This window comes from Hyla sarda, chromosome 11 (genome assembly GCF_029499605.1).
Source record: "Hyla sarda isolate aHylSar1 chromosome 11, aHylSar1.hap1, whole genome shotgun sequence".
NCBI lineage: Eukaryota > Metazoa > Chordata > Amphibia > Anura > Hylidae > Hyla > Hyla sarda.
Genome location: NC_079199.1, coordinates 100148215 through 100155784, shown reverse-complemented (window position 1 = coordinate 100155784; position 7570 = coordinate 100148215). Strand labels below are relative to the sequence as shown.

Below are 7570 nucleotides of genomic sequence, written 5' to 3'. Positions count from 1 at the left end.
GCAATGGGGCCGGGGCGGTGGGGGGTGCGACGCGGCGGTAGGGGGGCGCGGAGCATTGCGGCGGTGATAGGACTCAGGACCCCCCCGACAGGCAGGGGGAGAGTAGCGGGTGGCGGCGGCAGTCTATGGCACCGCAAAAACCACTGCAGTGCATTGATTTAAAGTGCCCCCTTTAAATCAATGATCTGCAGCAGTGTTGTGGGGGGATTAATATCCGATAACTTATACCGGAATATCGGTATAAGTTATTGGCTATCGGCCCTAACCTCCACCGATTATCGGTATCGCCTTAAAAAAACGATATCGGTCGATCCCTAGTCCCAACCCCTGGAAACCCCCGCGATCTCTCCTGAAGCCCCTACATCAAGGCCTCGTCCCATCATGACATTACAAAGAGGCGGGGCCAGGACGTCACGATCCTCCAGCCCCTGTATCGGGAGTCATCAGGCAAACTTCGATCAGTGCAGCAGATGACAGGGGGCGCTGCAGGAAAGATTGCGGGGGTTCCCAGTGGCAGGACACCCGCGATCAGATCCTTTAGATAGGGGGATAAGATGTATAGGTGGCGGAGGACCCCTTTAAGACAACTCCAGGTGATGTTTCCTTTGATTTGGCCAACAATAATCTGAGCATTAGGTTGACCAAAATAGAAAAATCTCTGGACCAAACTCTACATAGCTGAGTAGAAGGTCAAAATCCAATGGAACCATGTATATAGAAAAGACAATGGGGGAGATTTATCAAAACCCGTCCAGAGGAAAAAGTTGCCCAGTTGCCCATAGCAACCAATCAGATCGCTGCTTTCATTTTGCAGAGGCCTTGTTAAAAATGAAAGAATCGATCCGATTGGTTTCTATGGGCAACTCGGCAACTTTTCCTCTGGACGGGTTTTGATAAATCGGGGGGATTTATCAAAACCCGTCCAGAGGAAAAGTTGCCGAGTTGCCCATAGAAACCAATCGGATCGCTTCTTTCATATAAGCGGGAATGGAAATCATTCGATCTCCAACTCAATACCGGAGGGTGTCTGAAATTGGCCGCACATTTTAGACAGCCGACGGCCAAATGGTCATTTGGACAAACACAATCTCACCCGATCCTTCCATAGACGTGTACGCTCAGCTGAGCATGTGTATTTTGTCTCACAATACCCTAGAGCAGTGGTCTCCAACCTACGGACCTCCAGATGTTGCAAAACTACAACTCCCAGCATGCCCGGACAGCCAACGGCTGTCCGGGCATGCTGGGAGTTGTAGTTTTGCAACATCTGGAGGTCCGCAGGTTGAAGACCACTGTCCTAGAGCATGTTGGCCAACCTCCCGATTCCCTCATGTTTGTGTAGAGGTCGCTGTTAGCCAATCTCCAAATCCATTCTCTTAAAAGGGGTACTCCGGTGGAAAACATTTTTATTTATTTTTTTTAAATCAAAATGAACTGGTGTCAGAAAGTTAAAAACAGATTTTCAAATTACTTCTATTAAAATAATATGAATCCTTCCAGTACTCATCTGCTGCTGTATGCTACAGAGGAAGTGGAGTTGTTCTTTCCAGTCTGACCACAGTGCTCTCTGCCGACACCTCTGTCCTTGTCAGGAACTGTCCAGAGTAGGAGCAAATCCCCATAGCAAACCTCTCCTGCTCTGGACAGTTCCTGACATGGACAGTGGTGTCAGCAGAGAGCACTGTGGTCAGATTGGAAAGAACAAATCCACTTCCTGTGGAGCACACAGCAGTTGATAAGTACTGGAAGGATTAAGATTTTTTAATAGAAGTAATTTACAAATCTGTTTAACTTACTGGCGCCAGTTTTTTTTTTTTAAATTATATATATATAAAATTGTTTTTTTTTTTACCAGAGTACCCCTTTAATGATGACCGGGGTAAAAGTTACTGTCAAACAACTCTCGAGAACAAAAGGTTAAGGCATGTGAAAATCCAACATTCCTGATCCATTTTACCCCCTGAAGCCTGTCATTGGGGGGGGGGGAAGCCCTGTACACATTAGATGGTAGGTTGTTCCCACAGAAAATCGGCAGCCTCAGCCAACTTTAATGGAGCCAGTTTAGAGTTTTGCCAACCAGCCAAACCTGATGGAAACCAACCAACCAACATGATGTATTGTCAGGGTGTTTTCACAACGCGTTTTCAGCCGGATCCGGCTGGGGGAGGGGAAAACCTTGTGCTCCCGTAGCCCAGCCGGATCGGAAAGCTCTGTGTTCCAAAAAGAAAAGAATTTCTTCTGTAGTATTCAGCAGCTAATAAGTCCTGGAAGGTTTAAGATTTTTTTAATAGAAGTAATTTACAAATCTGTTTAACTTTCTGGCACCAGTTGGTTTAAAAAAAAAAAAGTTTTCCACCGGAGTACCCCTTTAACGGTGCTTTTACACAACGTTTTCAGGCTACGGCTGCAGGATCCGGCTGGGGGAGGGGAAAACCGGGTCAGAAAATGAGTCAGAAAATGGGTCAGAAAACCCAGATACGGGTTGAAAATGAGCCGACAGGAGTCAAACGGTGATTCTGGTCGGCTCATTAAAGTCAATGGATTTCAGAGCCGATCCGGCTGGGGTACGGGAGCACAAGGTTTTCCCCTCCCCCAGCCGGATCCTGCAGCCGTAGCCTGAAAACTTTGTGTGGAAGCACCCTTAAAGGGGTACTCCGGTGGAAAACTTTTTTTTAAATCAACTGGTGCCAGAAAGTTAAACAGATTTGTAAATTACTTCTATTAAAAAATTTTAATTCTTCCAGTACTTATTAGCTGCTGAATACTACAGAGGAAATTATTTTCTTTTTGGAACCCAGAGCTCTCTGCTGACATCAGGAGCACAGTGCTCTCTGCTGACATCTCTGTCCATTTTAGGAACTGTCCAGAGCAGCATATGTTTTCTATGGGGATTTTCTCCTACTCTGGACAGTTCCTAAAATGGACAGAGATGTCAGCAGAGAGCACTGTGCTCATGATGTAAGCAGAGAGCACTGTGCTCTAAAAAGAAAAGAATTTCCTCTGTAGTATTCAGCAGCTAATAAGTGCTGGAAGGATTAAGATTTTTTAATAGAAGTCATTTACAAATCTGTTTAACTTTCTGGCACCAGTTGATTAAAAAAAAAAAAAGTTTTCCACCGGAGTACCCCTTTAAGGGGTGAACTAGCCAGAGGTCGGATTCCAGGTTCAGAGAGTTTCTGAAGGAACTCGTAAGGGGAAAGCAGTCGAAGACTGATCCATGCTAGGAAATCCAATCTTTCCGAAGGTCATGTTGACTTCATAGGGCACCTAAACCTCAAAATGTTCTGGAAATCAGCAGAGGGTCAAACTCGAGTTCCCCACCAACGTGATCTTCTGACGTCAATAGGTCACGTGATCAGTCTCCGATTCGCCACGTCAACAGTTGACGACTAAAATTGGTAGCACTTCCCTACACCCCATTAGGTAAAAAAACTAAAAAGTTGCTTTAAAGGGGTACTCCGCCCCTAGACATCTCATCCCCTATCCAAAGGACAGGGGATAAGATGTCTGATCGTAGGGGGGGGGGGGGGCAGCAGCTAGGACCCCCACAATCTCTGTGCAGCACCCGGCGTTTATTTAGAACGCTTGGTGTCAGTGGCAGGGGTCGTGACCACATGACCACGCCCCCTTGTACATCACACCACGCCCCCTCAATGCAAGTCTATGGGAGGGGGCATAGCGACAGCTGGGTGCCGGCGGCAGGGGTCGTGATGTCACGCCCACGCACCCTTGTACGTCACACCTCGTCCTCTCAATGCAAGTCTATGGGAGGGGGTGTAGCGACGCTGGGTGCCGGCGGCAGGGGTCGGGATGTCACGCCCACGCACCCTCGTACGTCACACCACGCCCCCTCAATGCAAGTCTATGGGAGGGGGTGTAGAGACGCTGGGTGCCGGCGGCAGGGGTCGTGATGTCACGTCCACGCACCATCGTACGTCACACCACGCCCCCTCAATGCAAGTCTATGGGAGGGGGCGTGGCGATAGCCACGCCCCCTCCCATAGACTTGCATTGAGGGGGCATGGTGTGACATCACGAGGGTGCGTGGTCGTGACATCACGACCCCCACCGCCCACTCCAAGTGTTTGGAACAAAATGTTCTGAACGAAGGGGCAGTGGAGTACCCCTTTAAAATGGAGGAGGTGCTGGGACCAAAGGAATTGCTCAATGACTATCGGGCCCAGAGCCATTCATTTTATTACCTTCTCTTCCTGTGGAATAAATAAGGTGTAGAGACAGAACTGGGGTGTCTGACTCATCACCTCCTCTTGGCATCCCCAATATTTTGGTCTTGTTCTGTGATACTGAGCAATAAATGATTCACAGTTTGTAGAAAAATAATCCAGAGACGCACGACGCCGGCTTTTATCCCTCAAGCTGCCGACTTGTTTTGATAGTATGACATCACAAAACTTTCAGGAACCGCCAAAATATACCAAAAGGGTCAATTAAAGGCCGGCTATACATCAAGGCTACCCAGCAAATCTCATGGTATAGAAAGGTCTCAACATCACCACATAAAAGGACAACTCTGGTCAGATCCAAATAAAAACTAAAAAACTAAACAAAAACGGTTCTGTTCTATATACTTGTCCATAAATAAAAGCAATTTCGATAGTGGGAAGTATTATATGTATTATAATAACGCCCTATGTACAAAAATTTAACTACTATAATGCTGCTCCTATATACAATAATATAACTACTATAATACTGCCCCCTATGTACAATAATATAACTACTATAATACTGCTCCTATATACAAGAATATATCTACTATAATACTGCCCCCTATATACAAGAATATAACTACTATAATACTGCTCCTATATACAAGAATATAACTACTATAATACTGCCTCCTATATACAAGAATATAACTACTATAATACTCCTCCTATAAAATATAACTACTATAATACTGCTCCTATATACAAGAATATAACTACTATAATACTGTTCCTATATACAAGAATATAACTACTATAATACTGCTCCTATATACAAGAATATAACTACTATAATACTGCCCCTATATACAAGAATATAACTACTATAATACTGCTCCTATATACAATATAACTACTATAATACTGCTCCTATATACAAGAATATAACTACTATAATACTGCTCCTATATACAAGAATATAACTACTATAATACTGCTCCTATATACAAGAATATAACTACTATAATACTGCCTCCTATATACAAGAATATAACTACTATAATACTGCCCCCTATATACAAGAATATAACTACTATAATACTGCTCCTATATACAATAATATAACTACTATAATACTGCTCCTATATACAAGAATATAACTATAATACTGCTCCTATATACAAGAATATAACTACTATAATACTGCTCCTATATACAAGAATATAACTATTATAATACTGCTCCTATATACAAGAATATAACTACTATAATACTGCTCCTATATACAAGAATATAACTACTATAATACTGCTCCTATATACAAGAATATAACTACTATAATACTGCTCCTATATACAAGAATATAACTACTATAATACTGCTCCTATATACAAGAATATATCTACTATAATACTGCCCCCTATATACAAGAATATAACTACTATAATACTGCTCCTATATACAAGAATATAACTACTATAATACTGCTCCTATATACAAGAATATAACTACTATAATACTGCTCCTATATACAATAATATAACTACTATAATACTGCCCCCTATGTACAATAATATAACTACTATAATACTGCTCCTATATACAAGAATATATCTACTATAATACTGCCCCCTATATACAAGAATATAACTACTATAATACTGCTCCTATATACAAGAATATAACTACTATAATACTGCCTCCTATATACAAGAATATAACTACTATAATACTCCTCCTATAAAATATAACTACTATAATACTGCTCCTATATACAAGAATATAACTACTATAATACTCCTCCTATATACAAGAATATAACTACTATAATACTGTTCCTATATACAAGAATATAACTACTATAATACTGCTCCTATATACAAGAATATAACTACTATAATACTGCCCCTATATACAAGAATATAACTACTATAATACTGCTCCTATATACAATATAACTACTATAATACTGCTCCTATATACAAGAATATAACTACTATAATACTGCTCCTATATACAAGAATATAACTACTATAATACTGCTCCTATATACAAGAATATAACTACTATAATACTGCCTCCTATATACAAGAATATAACTACTATAATACTGCCTCCTATATACAAGAATATAACTACTATAATACTGCTCCCTATATACAAGAATATAACTACTATAATACTGCTCCTATATACAAGAATATAACTACTATAATACTGCTCATATATACAAGAATGTAACTACTATAATACTGCTCCTATATACAAGAATATAACTACTATAATACTGCTCCTATATACAAGAATATAACTACTATAATACTGCTCCTATATACAAGAATATAACTACTATAATACTGCTCCTATATACAAGAATATAACTACTATAATACTGCTCCTATATACAAGAATATAACTACTATAATACTGCTCCTATATACAAGAATATAACTACTATAATACTGCTTCTATATACAAGAATATAACTACTATAATACTGCCTCCTATATACAAGAATATAACTACTATAATACTGCTCCTATATACAAGAATATAACTACTATAATACTGCCCCCTATGTACAGGAATATATCTAGTATAATCCTGTCTCCTATGTATTGTAGCAGTGGCAGCTGCAGACCCCCATCAGAATGACGCCACCATCTGAGGTGTGCGAGGCCGGCCTGTCATCAAGTCCCAGGACAAACAATAGCCATTTGGTGCCCCCCTTGATGTGGGCTGGTGGTCCAGCACCTGTTTAGTGCAGACAGGTGCTCTGCAGCAGGAAGTACAATCATGTGTCAGCTCGGTGAGGGGAGTGGAGCGGCTGCACCCTAACTTACACTACACCCGATGATCAGGGTGGATAAAACCTGCACGGTGAGCCAGCATCGCCCTGTCATTACACCGCCACACACAACCTGCTGTGCAGCCTCTTATTATCCTTTATCTAAGTCACCGGCCTCACCAGATCCTACATATTCACACAGATCTTACACCACAATACAAGGGTGGCAACCAATATGGCTACTACTGTAACACAGTCCACAAGCTTTCCTATAGTACAGTGTTACCCAACTGGTGTGCCTCCAGCTGTTGCATAACTACAACGTCCAGCATGCCCGGACAGCCTTCGGCTGTCCGGGCATGCTGGACGTTGTAGTTTTGCAACAGCTGGAGCCACACCAGTTGGGTAACACTGTACTATAGTGCATACATACAATATTATAATAATTATAGTAGTTATATTCTTGTATATAGGGGCAGTATTATAGTAGTTATATTCTTGTATATAGGAGCAGTATTGTAGTAGTTATATTCTTGTATATAGGAGCAGTATTATAGTAGTTATATTCTTGTATATAGGGGCAGTATTATAGTAGTTATATTCTTGTATATAG

The 7570-nt window shown here is 41.3% G+C and overlaps 1 protein-coding gene across 3 annotated transcripts in view; it reads right to left on the bottom strand.

Moving 5' to 3' along the window:
* The window catches only part of MEF2D (myocyte enhancer factor 2D), a 211149-nt gene that overhangs the window by 178743 nt on the left and 24836 nt on the right, over positions 1-7570 (bottom strand). The gene's annotated exons all lie outside the window — the stretch shown is intronic.